The following is an 18,173-nucleotide window of genomic DNA, read 5'->3' as shown; positions in this document are numbered from 1 at the left end:
GTTTTATGGCAAAGCGTTGTTCCCTATACTATTTCACCAATCTGCACCACATATTGCATGGTTACCTGTTAGGACTCACTAGAAGTACTGGCTACATGACCTTTGAACACCCCACCTCTTTCCCCCGATTTTAGCAAAACTCTGAATTTGTTGGTGGGTTTGTGGATTCGCGAAGCTTTGTTCCTCAAACAATTCGACACTGTTTCACCAATCTGCACCAAACTTTGCATAGTTACCTATTAGGACCCTCCAGACAAGACTGGCTACATAACATTTGGACATCCCACGCCTTTCCCCCAGATTGCAGCACCTTCACACATGAGACGGTTGCCTGAAATCATCAAAACATCAATGTGGTCAGAAAAGGACAGGTCCCGACATAAGGAACAAATAGGGACCTTGAAAACCATGTTTCAAGAGCCTAGGATGCATGATTTTCGAGATACTTGCACCACAATGCTCTGTAACAAATTGCACTATGCCAGGGTGAAGCGACAAGTGGGGAGAGAGCACAGAAGGTCCTACTATGCAGCAGCGAACCAATTCTCGCCACCCCGAATGTCTGCTCTGGGGTATGTCAGCCCGCCACACGCACCCATTCTCAGTGCAGTTTAGTTCAGGGTGCAAAGCACATCAAGCGAAAAAGCGAATCGGAACAGTGACCTACAGGATCATTGATTTTCAACAATTGATGAGAATGTTATCATGTCTGTCTGCAGAACCAGTTTGGAAAATTGATATTTTTGCCAGAAATATGATGAATTAAAGCATTTGTCATACATACTTACCATTATCATGCACGTTTGATCATAAGTGCACCAACAATCACTCACTTATAATTCACCAACAAAAAGTACTGTGAACATAGTTTTATATTCACAACAGCTACATCCATAGAGGTAAGACGCTTTGAAATCAAAACAGAAATAACGTGGAAGTGTGATTTTTTTTATTTTTTATTGAAGACCACAGTCAAAATTATGTAAATAAAACACTAAAAACAAATAGAAATAGTTTAATAATGAATTTGCACGATTGAGCCTTTGGAGCGCCACTCAAATTTTATCGGTGACACACCTTTGGCCTATTTCTTTTTCCACAGCAAAAATTAAAAGTGTTGTGGGAAGGCTTTGAGCAATAAGAACCACTGGCGTTACTCTGGGCAGCCTTTCATAGCACCATACCGCAAGGGCACAAGTTTGAAGCATGGCTTCAATTGATTGTTTTATTGTGCAAAGAGCACATAGATTAGCCATTTATACTGGCATCTGGATTTGCTGACACAACCAAGAAATATTTCTATGTGGCAGGTCCCCTTCTCTTTCGGTATAAGTGGGATAAAAATAAATGGCATGCAAACCTGTTTGGAGCAATGATAGGGGTTTGGAAAATGTATATGCCATTTCTCATGTATTAACTGTCAACATTTCATCTATCCTTAAGTAAGTCAACTCTTAGAAGAGAACAATCACATATGTGTAATAGGGTACCACAGTTGCTTGATGCATTTGCTGCAGAAATGTATTTGCAAAATGTAGGTCACCTCTTTGTATTCTAGAAGAGCCAACAAAAAATGTCTTCTTCTTCTTCTTCTTCTTCTTCTTCTTCTTCTTCTTCTTCTTCTTCTTCTTCTTCTTCTTCTTCTTCTTCTTCTTCTTCTTCTTCTTCTTCTTCTTCTTCTTCTTCTCCTTCTTCTTTCCTCCTTGTATTGTTGGTGTACTGTCCCCCCTTGTTTAAACCCCGCACCTACCCCATCCTCATCTCCTCTCCACTCTACCTGCCCATTTAATGCCAAGTAGTCTACCTTCCCTACACTCCTCTTCTCCTTCCCTCGCAACCCCCCACCCCTCTCCACTGTATTTGTGTCGCAACTATATGAGCCACTTCAACTTAGATTGTATAGTAGCTTGTCTGCGTTTCCCCCTCACCCCTCAACCACCTTCACCCATTTTGAGTAAGGCACTTGGAAAACTAAGGACTGTTGTCAGACATGAAAGAGTTGTCTTCATAGTTATATGTACTATTCACACTTATTCATGCACTTACCCTGCTCTGTGCAAGCTTGTATCATTCAGAAAGGCAGGGGCTCTGAATGACCGTTGTTTTTTTCCACTGTTCCCCTCCCCTCCTTGAGCGTTTTGAAACACTCCTCTGTGTATAGGCGCTATACAAATAAAAATTAATATGTAAATCCATTGATTTAAAGCAAAAATCATTTGCCATTACTGCCGCTAGGCCCCCTGCTATTACCACAGGATTCCTAGTGATGGTATGGTGGTGTGAATTCCTATTTTTGAAGTCAAATTGACTGATAGCTCTACAGAGGATTTCTCTATTAGAGATAACGATGGACCGTCAGTGCATGTGTACCACACAATGGACAACAGTAATACCTCCAGGACGTAGCAGTGTGGCTAATGACCATCCAAACAAACCATGACAGCAGATTAAGGCAAGAATGGCAAGGGTATGTATGCAATTAGGCCACATGGGAATGGTATGTGCAAGCCTAACATAATTTCCTGACATATGTTGAAGTCAGTTGAGATGGAAAGCCCTATAATATGTTTCTGGTGCTAACTTGTAGAATAGCTTAAGCAGCACCTTTGAGATCTATGTACTCACTCATCCATGCATGAGGCCTTAACTTCAGAGCGTGATGATGTTCCTTCCCTTCCTCCAGGGGCAGTGACAGAGTATCCCACCTCTTCCTACAGTTCTTCACGTTAAATGCAATTACATATGTTCCTACATCCCATATCTTTTACTCAATTCTTATGAGAGTTTCCATGGGGCAGGGATAGACATGGAGCCATAGCAAGCCCAAGCGTACTTCCCTTTATGAATTTCGAGAAAGCAGAGGAGCGAGACATGTGTGTGTAGTTCGACCATTCCCTGAACTATGCCTCTTGTGCTCGTTCACCTCAGTCCCCTTCTCCACTTTGGAAGGGTCGGAATGTACTCCCTGGGTAGAATGGTCTCCCAGCAGGAGGAGAAATTGTATTCCTCTTTCACTGTGCCTTCCAGTAATTAGGCCCTGATAGTCTTAATTGAGATGTCCATTCAAGGACCCTCAAGAGAAGACAGGGTTTTCAACAGGATCCAGGCGTTAATGCATTCAGGACCCATAAGACAATATTTTAAGTCCCTCATGAAGGAAATATTGGTCCCCGCTTAGCCAGTGGGCACCCAGAACCAACCTGCAGCTCCTCGGATAATGACAACAGAGGCACCTCTCCTCCTCCTCTAGTGGGGACACAGATTCAACCAGCAGTACCTGTTTTGCCTCCACTTCGGAAAGAACTTCTCTTCCTCTACCTCCTCCTTCTCCTGGTACCCCTGATGATGATACAATGGACAGTCATTAGAGTGTATCAAAAGACAATGAGGAATTGCCCAGGACTGTTAAAGTATTCCTTGACAGGTTACAAGATCTTTTGGAATACCTGGGGATTCCAGTTTCAGAAAGTCCACAGACTGACCACAGGGTCCTTTCATCAGTCTTCTCGAGGAGAGGGCACAGAGAGGTCAGGCATATATCATCAACCTGATGTGGTGGCAGAAGCTATAAAAATTTTAAAAATATCAACCTCTGGTCAGCCAAAACGGTTGATATGAGGTAAAGAATTCCACAGTAGAAAAATTGTGTGCTATGAACCACCATCCTGAATAGTGCATTATAGTGGTGGCTACATTCTTTGGTTAGAGTCAGCCATTGCCTTCTTCTTCCACTTCTTTTCAGAATCTTCTGGGGCATGAATGTTTCCTCCAAGACAATGCGGCAAAGAAAGTTTACCACATCTTCGCCGTCAGCTTCAGGCAGACCAATACTGAGGCAGGCATGGCAGCTGTCAACCTTAAATCCTGTAAATATCTGGGCAACTATGACTCATTCCTCCCTCCTGAATTCAAAGAAGGATTCCATTCAGGCTTTGCATAAACCTTCTAAGTAGTGCAGTAACTCATGGAGGTCTCCTGCCGCCACCTAGACACAGCTGGTAGGGGTATTCCCTTAGATGCATCTCTTAGGCACTATCCCTCCCCCATCCAAGCATCAAAACATTCTAAGTGATGTGAGGGTGCAGATCCACAGCTCACAAGCCAGAGGATGAGTTTGCCATATCTTGCCCAGTGCAGGACAATAGCCAGCAACATTGTCTTTGTTCATTGCAGGGGAATCATCTGGGGCATTTTGTTAGCGCTGTGTGCTCTGTTTGTCTCCCCGTGTTTCATCTGTGTGTGTGTGGTTCCCTCCCTGTTGTCCTGACCCCCTTCCCTGTTTGGTGACCTTGGCCTACTTAATTGTTTGCCTCAGGGCAGCCTCTATGCCCGTTACAGCTCCCCTTGGTGAAGGACCCCAAGGTAAAGGACAGTTCCCACAGAAACAGCTCCACTTGGTGTCTGCCAGTACAGCCGGGGAAGCATGAAGCCTGCAAGGGCTTCTTTCTCTTAATCCTCACAGCGTCAGCCATCTTTGTCTGTATCAGTCCCACATAGGATTCCATGAGCCTCAGTGCACAATGCAAGTCCATCTGAGTTCTTGCAGACTATGGGAGCAGCTCCTCTCCATGTCTTGTGCTCAGTGCTACTAGATAAAAACACTCCTCAAGGCAGTCAACCTTTTCTTATAGGAAGCCAAGAATAATTTGGAGAACCACTCATTCAAAATGAAGCAGAAATAGCCATGATTGGCAGTGGGTCAGGGGATACAGCAATCACTGTACCCCACTCAACTGACCCACCCTTCTACTTACTCTATTGTTCATATTGCACCACCCACAGGATCCCAGTGAACTGTATTACTTGTTCTTCTCTCTAGGAAAGTTTGCTTTTTCTTTTTACATTGTTGTTTGTGTTGAAACTAGGCCATTTTCTCTCTTTCTAGGAAAGTTAAATCTGGGTGCTTTACATTGCTGTTTGGATTGAAACTTGGCCCTTTTTCCTCTTTCTAGGAAAGTCAAATCTGGGAGTTTCTACAGTGCGCTCCCCCCATGTCTTCCATTTACACTGCTCTTGCATTCCACTGTGGATGCCTGCTCATTGCCTTCTGAGCCCCTCCTTCTGTGTGAACCCTCTCCTTTGTTGCCTCCTGTGGTGCTCGGTTATGGGCTGTTCTTCTTTCCTCCCTCACGCTCCGTTCTTGCCTCCACGCATCCTCTATGGTGCTCTCAATCCCTCCCATCGTCTCAAACTGTGACCCTATCTCCTATCCTATCCCTCTCGCTAGGTCTGGTAGGAAAAGGTTCAAGAGGGATATCCTGGTGTCCAACCCTGGCCTCTCTATCGCTGATACCCACATCAGCGTTTCCTCCAGAAAGAACCCTAACCAACATCATCTTTGTCATTCCCTCCCCAGACCTATGGACCACTCATATGATTGTGCCTCTCTATCCTATCTCTTTCTGTCCCATCAATGGTTGCACTCAGTGGGAGGTCCTCTTGGCCTCCGTTCCCTCCTCCAAGACCATAATTAATGTCTATCTGAAAGGCACAGTCTTGATCGAGGGCCCTCAGCTCAATCTTCTTCTTTTTGATAGGCATCTTTTTTGTATTATCAACTTTCTTCCTCCTCTTGCTACTCCTACTAGCACCTCTCTGGATCCTCTGCTACCTTATTCTTCCTCCTCCTTTCTGGCTACTATGCCACCTCCTGCTACCACCTCTGCCTACTCTTGGGCCCCCCTAACACCTGGCTGTACCTCAAGCATGTACCTCACATTGGAAGTCTTTCAAATGTGTCAACCTGCTCCACGTGGTGTTACGCTACCTGGTCTCTGCGGGGACGTTGGGGGACGGTTGGAGCCCTACCTGGACTTGGCTCCCTTGGATCGGCTCTCTTCCACAGCTACTGCAAAGTCAACTGCTCTGGATGCAGGTACTGCCCCTGAGAGATGATGAGAGGCAATTAGAATGGCGTGGTGGTGTTGTGATTCCCCTCTAACCTTTTGTGCCAGAATGAAGTGAGCAAGCGTTTGCCCATGTAAGCTCACCTGTTTTTTCGTAATGATGGGCACTCCGTTTTGCTTATTATAGCAGGGGCGCTTTGGATGGAACTAGTTGCTTCACTGGCCAGTGGAAGTGGCGACCCAGACCGGCTGTGACCGACCACTTAGAAACTTAGAAGGTGAGTGTTCTTAGCAATGATTATTGTTCGTATTCTTATTATAATGTCTTTTGCCGTGATTATAGTTCGTAATTCTTGCAATGTCTTTTTTCTCCTTTATAGGTGTGAAAATGACTGCCCAGAGTCGCAGTGTTTGGAGCAAGTCCAGTGATTCCCCAGAGGATGATAAAGCCTTAGAATGTGATGGTAAGTTGGCTGTCAGGTTACAAAGCTAGGCTCTGGCATGGCGCGGCGGGGCGTTAGTTATTTATGCAACTTCTAACCTGTTGTGTTCTTTTCTCTTGCAGGTGAATTCTGTGTTTGGAGGCCAGTCCACAGCTGCAGGATGGAGGGTTCCGCGAAGATGAAGAATGGAAGATAATCTCCCGCATAGCTGGACATCTGGAAAAGGTGAGAAAGCGCTCCGACTCTAATGACTATGGGAATCAGGTAAGATGCGATGCGCTGCAGACTATGGAGTGCAGGAGACAAGTAAGGTGCGCATACAGCAGTAGTATAGCTGGAGTCAGGTAAGGTGCGCCTTCAGCGATGGTGTAGCTGGAGTCAGGTAAGATGCGCCTTCAGTGATGGTTTAGCTGGGGTCAGGTAAGATGCACCTTCAGCGATGGAGTAGCTGCAATCAGGTAAGATGCGCCTTCAGCGATGGAGTAGCTGGAGTCTGGAAGATGCGCAACGAGATGATGAGCTGGAAAACAGGTAAGAAAGGCAGACTAATGTGAAGCAGCAGTATGTGGGTAGGTTGTCCCTGACCCCTTCCTTTGGACCCGCCTTCTGGCTCCTCCTTGCTACTCCCAGAGGTCCTTGCACATGCTCCCCTGATGCAGGTGCCTTAGGCACAAAGTGTGTAAAGCACACTTTTTTATGAGCCTGGTGCCAGAGGTGCCAGGACTGGGTCCATTTGGACCCTGTAGGTGATAAAGACATGGGCCCTTGCCCAGTGGCCATGACACGTGGCTAATCTCAACTCTCACTCTGCTGTCAAACACTCCTCTGGCATCTGCCACCTCCTCAAAGAACTTGACCTGGATGTCCTTGCTCTCACCGAGACATTATACACGGCCAGCTCTGTCATGAGTTTGGACACTCTCCTCCCTGATGGCTACAAGATCCTCTCTAAGCCCATAACCAACTGACCCGGAGGTGGAGTAGCTCTGATCTTTCCAGAGTGGGTCTCTTCTTCTGTCATGCCTACTCCTCCTTTGAATGCCTAGTCTGCAGGCTCTCTATCCTGCCTATCCTCTCTCTGACTGTGGCCACCATCTACATTTCACCTGGCCAGGCTGACCTCTTCTTCTCAGAGTTGGCTGACCTCTCCTCTTCTCTCCTTGCCTCCACCTCTCACTTTCTCCTCCTCAGCAACATTGGATGCTTATAATCCCTCCTCTGGGCTCTTCCACAAACTCTGCAACTCTGTCTCTCTCTCCATTCTACACTCCGGTCCGACACACTGCCGGAAAAACTTGGATGTACTCATCTCATCAGACATCCCCCAATCTAAGCCTCTCGCCCGTCCTCTCTCTTGGACTGACCACTTTCTGCTTTCCTCTCACCTGAAACTCTCTTTCCCTCAGGGAAATCTCACTCCAGCACTGCCACCTACCTCCTCGGTCATTCGGCCCATGAATCGTGTGTCAGTGGATGCCTTTGCCTCTACTTTCTCTGCTCCTTTTACTCCTGCAGCTGAGTCACAACCTGACACACCCCTCACTAACCTGCATCTTTCTATATCCAACGTGCTGGACATCCTTGCCCTTGTCATGAGAATCCATCTGAAGCCTACTTCAAAGTGCAACTCTTGGTATGACTATGACCATGCCACCCTGAAATGCAAGTGCAGCGTGGCTGAGAGGAAGTGGAGGGCTTTGGGTGCCTCCTCTGAAAAACTAGCCTGCTGCTTGCTTCAAAGGCAATACAGACTCTCTGTCCTGTCCAAGAAGAGAGTTTGTATCCAAGCCCCTGTCTCTGCAGACTCTAAAAACATGGCCAAACTCTTTAAAATCTGCAAGGAGCTGGCCAATCATTCTGCAGTCTCCACCTCTCCTGTTCCACCCCAGGCCCACTTCACCACTAAAACTCAGGACACGTTGTCCTCGCTCTCCTCTTCTTCTTCTTCTCCCTCTACCTCTGTCGGAACCTGCTCTGACCACCTCTCCCTCTCCTTCTTTCTCCACTTCCTCTCTGACAACACCCTACAATGTTTCTAGACAAGTCTGATCTATGAAAGTGTCATCCAATCAGGTTCTCCCATGCTCCTCCAGAAGCATCAATGACCACATTGGCACCCTTGCTCCAGCCTTTCCCTATTTATGCAATCACTCCCTCACCATCAGAACTTTCCACTCTCTCCTCAAGCACTCCCTTGTGCACCCCCACCTTAAAAAGCCTTCTGCCGATCCTACTTGTCTGGCAAACTATCACCCGATCTCTGTCACTCCTTTCCTGGGCAAACTCCTGGAAAAGCTGGCAATTTCCCAGCTTACTCTCCATACTGAACCTGTTGGTTGTCTCCATGACCATTAGTCTGGCTTCAGAGCAGCATGCGAAGAGGAAACTGCTCTCCAGAAAACCTGTGAAGATCTGTTCTCCAATCTCAACACCGGCAGCCCTTCTGTCCTCATCCTCCTCAACCTTTCTTCTGTGCTTGACACGGTCCATTATGCCATCCTGATCAATCAACTCCGTGAGAACCTGGGGATCATGGATCAGGCTCTGGAGTGGTTGACCTCCTTCATCCTTGACCGACACCCCCTCAGGTCAAATTGGGTCCTTTCTCTTCACCACCTCTCTCTCCACCTGTGGTGTTCCCCAGGGCTCTATCCTCTCACACGGGCTCTTCATTGTCTACTTGGCCCCTTTGACCCCTTGATCTCTACCTTCTCCACTAACTTTCATTGCTATGCCAAAAAAGGTAACATCACTCACCATACTGTCTTCTGTACTCCTAGTCCAATGCCCTATTTCCTCCATACTTATTGGATTTTCCATGGGGCAGGGCGGGACCAGAGCCATAGTTTCCGTGGCCAAGTGTAAAACCATGTGTAATGAAACGACATTGTCAACTCACAGACACATGGCCTGTACCTGCCCGAGTACATGTTTAGGAGACCACCTTTTATGCCATGGCATTACCATGAAGCCTGCAGCAAGAATGCACAATCTGAATACCATAGGGGTAGATAGAGGGTGATAGTTGGGCAGCACACACGTAGTGCTGTTAGTCTCCAATCAGATCAAATGACATATGTTGGGTGGCTGGGCATTTCTGATTCCAATAATACTACGTGATATCCATGGATGTGAGGTATATATCTCACTAGGCTGCGCATACCATTTGCTCATGTGTGTCCCGTTCTGTCTGCCCAAGGTAGCCTTGGGGGGGGGGGGTAGCTGCTAATGAACATGCATTCAAGCGTCAGAGCCAGTGTAAAGGCGACTCCTCCGAAATAATATGATGCCTTATCCTAGACAGGGGGACAGATGGGCATTCTGGATGGCTGCCACCATTGACCAGGGGGGTACTGACATACTGAGGCTGTTGAAAGTGCAGTTGGCAGTGGCAGCCTTACAATAAAATGGTACTTCTTGTATGCATGGGATTTATAAAGTGCAAAGTGGGCAGCAACAGAGTTTTGTACCAGACGTGCAGAGCGGGCCCCGCGAGGGGAAGAAGGAGCTAACAACGGGCCGGTCGTAATCGGCCCGTTGTTAGCTCCCTCCCCCATTCCCATTCAGCCCATTGGGGGCTGAATTGGGAATGGGGCAGGTCCGGGCCCGGGTTCCTGGAGGGAGGAATTACTGGGCCCTCCGAACTCGGAATGGCCCAGTAATTTCCTATTCTGGGAACCCGGACCCGATTTTGGCAGTAGCCATGCCGCCAATAGCGGCATAGCTACCGGCAAAATCGTAATGAGGCCCTATGTACTGAAGCACCGACACTGTTACTAATGGTGCCGGTGCATCAGTGTCCACATTCCCGTGAGTCCAGTGTGTGACTCCACGGGAATGGGAACTTACTGCTCCACCGCCACCCATAACATCCCAGTATTACTTGGATATGGGCGGCAGAAACGGTAAACCGAGGTCGCCGGTAGGCCGTCCGTATTACCGGCGGCGTACCGGCAACCTCATAATGAGGGCCATTGTCTCCTGAAGACATTGTTTTGAGAGATGCCTGAGTTATCTAGACAGCCAGCAATATATTGTCTGATGTGGCTGATTCCTACCTTCAAAGGCATAGGATGTTCATGCACTGTCCACCACACTGAGTGAAGGAACATATGCTGATGTGGGTTTGAATAGTACACACCGAGAAAACAGTGAACATGAAGACATACAATGAATGGTTATTGCATGTGCATACAACCTTGACAGTGATGGTATAGTTTAAGCAAGTGATGTAAACTGCCATTTATTGGCATTCCTAAAGCTGTACAGGGATGGGTTAGGTGGTTGGCACGTCTAGCATTCACAAGTGGATAGTGTTTGCACAGTGGGTTGGGCAGACTGATGATGCACTAGTTGTTGGCTTTGAGGTGAGGGAGTGTATTGGTTATCAGGGCAGAGTGTGTTGATCTATGTTGAGTCAGTGGAGACTGCTTTCTTGACTGACCATGTCAGTGTGTCTGTGGCTTCTAAGTTAGCAGAGGCTCTGGTTCTTCCTTCCTCGATGTATCTAATGTCAGAGGCTTTTAGGGAGCGGGGCTTTGTTATTGCGATGCTGCTTGCTGGAGAACAGAACACCCTGGGCTAAGGGTGATCCTACATATGGCCCAAGATATGTTTCAGTTAATTTAACATGTCATTTTGGCAGCCAAAATGGTGGTCATTGACATTCTAAATGTCTGACACAGAGGTACTTGCATTTGTCACATTTTGAGTGAGAAGTCCATTTTCTATTGAGCTGGTTCTGCAAAGTGGTCTGCAACTCTCAATGCTGCTGGAAGAATGTTCTCAACCAGTCCGGTGCTGATTCTCCTGACATAGCCATAGTCCTGTGTCATGGTCAGTCTGATTTTGTGCATTGTGTTGGTGCAGCTTGCCTGGACCTTTGCATTGTAGGATGTTAGGGCTGTGCCTAGACATGTCCATGAGACAGTTGTGTAATGTGTGTTGATGCTTATCTACTCTGTCATCTACATTGTACTTCTCTGGGGAGTGGCATGGCTCCTAGCCCTTGACACAGGTATCATCCCACAAGCATTTCCGGGTGTTGCTCTTATCAATTGGAGGCGAGTTGAGTCCCACAATGACATTGTCTAGATGAACTCTATTAGCTGCAAATGCACAGGAAAGAAGAACATTCAAATGTCAAGAACATTGTATTTGGTGTAAATTGTTCAATTGTGTATTTGTCCAATACGTTGGTCTTTGCCGGTACAAGTGTGCATTACAGTGTTTCATGTTGGTCTAGCTTTTTGTGCACCCCTGTCAACTGTCCATTGAGATAGATGGGCGAGTGGAGGGTGGACAGACCAGGACAGCCAGACATATGGGATGGTCTTCCTTTGGCACAGTGTTGGACTCAGTGCACATGCAAATAATCTTTTCTAGGGCACCTTTCTGAGATTGTCATATCCTCAGCTGATATACATCTTTGGACAAGCGTCTCTGGAATCCATGTATTTGGTATTATGCGAGACAGTGGCAGCATGTATGCTTTTCCTTCTTGGGGATTACGTTGCAGTGTCAGGTATGTTGCTCTTTCGACTGTTAATAATATGCGGAATGGACGCTGATGAATTGCAACACTGTTTTTTTTAAAATACGTTGATTGTGATGTGTGTGGGACATGCTGTTACTGCATATTTAACTTTGGTACAAATGCACTCAAATGCAGGAGTGTCAAGTCTGTAATTGCAGTACAGAGCTGGGCCACCCATCATTGCATGGGTATCATATTGTGTCAAGACACATGACTGTCAAATTCCATTGTAGTGTCTGTTGGATGTGTGTCCAGAGAATATTAGGCTTCGGTGCTGATACAGGTCTGTTTGTTGATGTCTATGTTCATAAGCTTTTATTGAGAGACAGGACGGTATGGATGTCATGGGCACTGAGTCCTTTGTATGTACACAACCCACCCACTGGTAGATCTATCACATTCATGCGTGTATTTGTGGTCACTGTGTTTCATCAGACAGTAGCAACTGGGCCATGTCCTGCCAGCCCATACTTCCAGGTGACCCTTTGCAAGTGTGAAGAATCTGGTAGTCTTCAATCTGGAAAGTATCTTGCATTTCTCAGGCATATCTTTGGGACAAAACTGAATACATAGCCGCAGAGACTTTCAAGAAATCATGCAGATAGTGCCACAGGGGATCTGTGTGATATGGCCGCGGCATAATTGTTTGCAACGGAATCGACTGCAGTAAATTTCGCGCGCAGCGGGCACAATCCACAAATCAATGCCCCAATACATCCCCACCCTCCCCCCACTTACCTTTAGGACATCCTCTTTCTTTCCGACCCTGCAGCGTCAGTTCTGTGCCTCTTACGCGGGTTGTATGCAGGGTCCGCTTGTCCTTTTTTCTTTTTTTGGGCCCCTGCCTCCAATCCTCAGGAACTGGGGGGTGCCTGGGCCCGCTACCCCCAAAGTCCATTAATACTGAACATGGGGAGCAGGGGACACCCCTGCTCCCCATGTTCGGTAGTGATTACCCTCTTTGATCGATGTTAATCCATCAAATAGGTGCTGGCTGAATTCGTCCAGATGTCCCATTCGATCAATTAAAATTGATAAAATTGGAAAATACCACCACAGGTAGCCAGACAAAGGAGGTTTCCCACAAGTGTGTGTACACAGTTAATTTGTGATGTGTAGCATGTATTTTTGACAGCCCAATGTGTTATTTGTCAGGGAGGCAGACATTCCTGTATCCAGGATTTCTTGCTAATGTAAGTGTGCACATTACACACACGTGCCCAGCGCATCCTCATAAGTAAAGTAGATATGTTTCCTCATGTGTCGTGTTTTCATTAACATCACCCCGCTCTAGCAGTCGGAAGTTGTAAGGATTGTACCATCTGATATAGTTGGGCTGAGGCAATAGTTAATTGTCACAAGCCAATGAGATGACCACTCACTTTCACGAAAACCCTGAAGAATCTCCTCTGTATCGTACTATGGTACTCTCAAGAAACACAGACACATGCACTGTGTGATTAGGGCACCTCTGTGTGGTCATTCTTTGTGACACATGTACGTATCTGTACTGTGCACAAAGTGGACAACCACAAATAAAGTTGACAAACCCCTTTCAACATATACCCATCCAAAGCCTACTGCTGGAATATTTGCTGGGAATATCACAGTTCTTACTTTGTTTGATTGGTATAATTGTTCATAGCATTTTGTCTTTCTGCAGAGGCGACCAGTGCTGTCTCTCCTCAGGCTAAAGCGTGTCTACACTACTGCAGGCAAATGTGAAAGAGGGAGTGTGTTGTTAATTGGGATAGTTATGGCAAGCGAGGGTGATTGTGAGGGGTACATTTGGAATGGTGTGCGGCAGCAGAAGGTAACATCTGCCAATATAAAGCAAGCGTTGGTAGATGCCAGGATGCCTGGGAGTACACAACACAGGTGAGGGGATTGCTGTGTGCGGGATACTGTTGTGTGCCGAACCAGGGTGCACCTTTGGTCAATCAGTAAGTGAATATGACATGTCTTAGTAGCTGATAGAGAAGTGCTTGGGAATTTCCTGATATGAAAAAAGTGGGAAGTGGATTCGTCTGAGAGCTGTGCCAATGCTTCTTTTGGTTCTGATTTGAGGTGTGGCACATGGACATGGGAGGGGTGGAAGTGAGACAGACTCATGGCTGACGTGTAAGGGGACAATGGGGTGTCAAACAAAACGAAATTGATGTTGTCCTGATGCTATCTCAGTGTTTGGCTGTTGATCATCGCCCTCATGTACCATTTGGCCTCTCAGTGAAAAAAATATGTTTTTTGTGAGAGAGTAGGAGGCTGTGATTCCCACTGATGTTGTTGAGGTGGGGCATGAGTGTACACCACCAATGCTGTGCCTGTGTATTTTCAGACTTGGTTGGGCAGTGTGAGGGAGATTATGGATCCTTAGTACGGCTATATTAATATGCACCCTTTACTGACCAATGGCCTGTGTGCGTCTTCTGCTATTTCTGCATTCAGTGTCATCAGTGGAATGGACCCTTGCAGCTCCCCTTTGTTGCCTTTGTGTTATGTTCCTCCCTCGGACACCCCTTAATGAAACCTGGCTCGATGCAGGGGTTATGATGCATCCCAATTGACTTCGCAGGAGTTCTAAGTTTGGCTGCGGGGGTTTCCAACTAGTGGTGTGCCATTGTACATGGATCTGTTGTCCGGTGGTGTGCATTTCCGTTTCGCTCTGGGAACAGTCAAGTCATGTGTTGTTCACCTGTGTCTGCTGCACATGTGAGAGCCACAGGGATGATTCCATTTCGGCCTCTAGGGTCTGTACATCCTACTGCCCTTACCATTTTCCATGTTGTTGAGGGTAGTGCTTGCTCTTGGACATACACTCCTGTGTGACATTTTGGAATGCATGGTGAACCCAGCCACCGAGTACTGTATATGTCACAACATGTCATGGCAGAGATGATGATTTTACCCATGAGCTGCTCTTTGCGTTATGAGGTTTGTGTGTCCCTGTCCATGACTACTCTGACATTTTGGCATGGATGCCCTTCTCTCTGGTGATATGTGTCTCATGAGCGGGGCCCTGATTTGTTTGAACCTTACACCAGCACTCTCATCGTTCCAAATCGAAGGATTTCATTGGAGTTCTATCATTTGATGCCCATGTAATTCGCCTCCTCAGTCCACCTCTCCCAAAGGGCAGCTCTTTGGCTGATGGGGCTATGTTTCTGTAGCAGGTGGTGGAGCTTCGCCATTGTGCTGTAGACAAAACTGCACCAGCACTTTTGTCTAATTCCAAGAACATATGGTTCCTTGGGGTCTCTCTACTGGCCACTGTGGGTTGGGAAATGTGTCCTGTTTTGTAACATGTCTTATGTAAAGCTTGTGGCACAGGGCTGAGAGTGGTTGATATTGATTATGATTACAAATGATGTGTGGCTTATTGGCAGATGTATGAGGCATTGTGGTTCCCGTTACTGCATGCTTGCATAATTATTTGACGTTCACACTTGTGCAGTTCAATTGCTTTGAGGTGCTCCTGCTGTATAACAATGAATTGCAGCAGCTTCATTTGGCGATGTTAGAGTTGGCTGTTCTGCTGGGCCTCTCTCTCTCTCTCGGGTGCGCCATTGTTTGTGTACTGGATTTTAGTGGTGTGTTGAGGAGGGTTGGCCAGAAATAGTAGGTGTGTCTGGTGGTGTGCACATTAAATGAAGGTTTGTTGGTGGGGTTTTATGATGACTTGTGGGTGTTTCAGGGCAGCCGCGCTGCAAACTATGTTCACAGACATCAGGTGCAAGTTGATTGTGATTCACTAAATTGTTCAGGGGCTTCCAATGGCTTTCATCGTTGTCTGGGGTTATGCCTGCAAACTGATGGTGTAAGTGTGATTCAAGAAATGTTTCATTATATCATGTGTTGTGTTAACATGTTGGATACATGAAGTGGGTTTATGGGTGTTTCGTAAAAGTAGTGATTTGTGTTTGATTTTGTTATTGAATGATTGAATGTGATTTATTTCGTATGTGTCGGTGGGTAGAGTCAGGCTACAAGGCTAAAGCAGTTAATGGCAGCTCAGAGTCATACAGATCTTTTCTGTATGAATCAGTTATGACTCACATTACAATTTACGCCTCGTGTAAATTCCCGTTGGTTTAATTACTTGTTTCGAAAAAACCCTTTTTAAGTACATTACTCCACACTTAGTTGAAATTTGTACACATGTAACTTATGCCAAAATGTGCTGTAATTACTGGATATGCCCCATTGCCCCCATTGGACTTAAGAAAGGAGACAGCTGTAATTCAAGATAATTTCCAAGCTCTTTAATCTTTTGCTGGGTGAACTATCACACTTGTTTCATTTGACTGTAATAGGAAATACAATGGGCCATTTTCCTCATTAAAGAAGGTTGTGCAGACATACGTATAACTATATTTGACAGCCATCCCTGAGCCATGAACGTTTTCCAAATCAGTTTAGCTCCTTCTGAATGGAAACAGTCAGCCTTATTTGTTATTGGATGCAAATTGCATGCAGACCTTTACCAACATTTGCACTGATATGCTGTTCGGTCCCACGTACACAATTTTCATCATTCAGAAGGCAAAGGGCAAAATGAAAGAGTGCAATGAGTCAAACTTACTTTTTTAAGTTAAATGATTTTAATTAATATTTTAAAAATACATTAACATCATGCCAACAAAACATTAGATCATACTTATACGTCTGAAGATCATGAGGTGAGGAGTGCTCATTAGATGTATAAAAGGGCATGAGGAATTAAATAATTACACTGCAAGCAAACAGTATGATCTAAGTAATTAATTTGATGAGCAATACATACAAGGTGAGAGGACACGAGACGACAGACCCACAAGATACAATAGGGAGACAGTAAGGGAAGAGGGCTATATGATGATGAGCAGGTGCAGACATCCACCACATAGAGAGAGATAAGATGGAAATTGTGTTTAAAATTAGATTGAGCAACAACCCAGTATGATACGAATATTGCTGATTAGAATGCACATTAAGATGCACAGTTCAAGAGCCATGAGTAGACATATTGTAATGTGATGAGTAATTTGTGAAGCAGGCCCATTTTTTGTCATATTTGGTAGTTTGATGCTGACAAATGTCCATACATTGTTCTAGTCTATGCACATGACCTACATCATTCTGCCAACATTTAGCAATTAGATTCTGATTTTTTTTCAGTTGCCCGTAATTAATTTAATTGCAAGTGCAATAAAAATATCATACAGGAGAGAAGATGAGTTGTTCAAACTGTCACTACACGCAATGCTGGCCAATAGAACATTAGTGAGTGACAAGGGTATGTCAATTTTTGATATGTTTTTCAAGAAACTCCAAATTTTCTCCCAGAACTCAAATACTAACAAACATTCGAAATACACATGTGCCTAGGTACCACTTTCTTTCCTACAGGACCAGCAATACCCATCATTGTTGTGAGAAGATTTATGGAGTTTCATCGACGTTATTATTGGCAGATGAAGAAATGCTTTTGACCCTGGACCAAAGTGTACCCCCACGAAGTTCCATCAAACAAAGCTCCGCAATCAGCTTCCCATTGAAGTTCTGAGGCTCTCTTACTGTTGGCGGGCCTATTGGCGGGTCTGAGGACCTCCTACTATTGGCAGGACTAGTAAACATACACATTCTGTAATATAGTGATGCCGCAGAAGCCTTGGTTAGAAAAAGCAATGTTATGGAATCTAGGGTAAGTATATTTTGTAAAATTCTCGAATTTATCCAAGCATGCATTCACCAATTTACTGTAGAAAAATCAAGTCTGTTAATGGTAGAGAGAAGACTCTTTTCAGATCGTGAAAGGCTATCCTATTGGAAACTCTATGAATTTGATGAATAAACTTTATACATTTGTCCAACCAAGACCTTTTATTAAATGGCCTGCCGCTCAAAGTGATAACTTTGTTGTGCCATAAAAAAGGGGAGAACATTTTTAATGGAGTATTTACATTGGGAAAAAGAAATGAGCGAAGGGCACATTTTGTATGAGAATTTTGAGAGCTTGGGGCCAAAAATGTAAATGAAATCACACATGCTAATATGGTGTACTATTTATTTCTGAAAGTAATACCAGGTGAGACGATCAGTGTCCTCTTCAGAGGTGGACCATGTGTGAGCCTGCTTGGTTAAACTTGACCCCACCTTCATTAAAGGGAGATTTCAATTTATTGATAGAGATTCTTTTGGCTTTGCCCTTACCCCAGAGAAGGTTAATGAATACAGAGTTCACAGATTTAAGAAAGGTGGAAGGGAGAGGGACTGATAACATTTGTAGATAAAAAGTGCAATGGGAGACAGAATCATTTTAATTGTTTCATGACGCTCCCACCAGGATAAGTACAGATGGGCCCATATGGA

Source organism: Ambystoma mexicanum, chromosome 5p (assembly GCF_040938575.1).
Source record: "Ambystoma mexicanum isolate Mex_15411 chromosome 5p, UKY_AmexF1_1, whole genome shotgun sequence".
NCBI lineage: Eukaryota > Metazoa > Chordata > Amphibia > Caudata > Ambystomatidae > Ambystoma > Ambystoma mexicanum.
The sequence above is the reverse complement of the archived record's forward strand: the minus strand, read 5'-3'. Positions refer to the sequence as shown.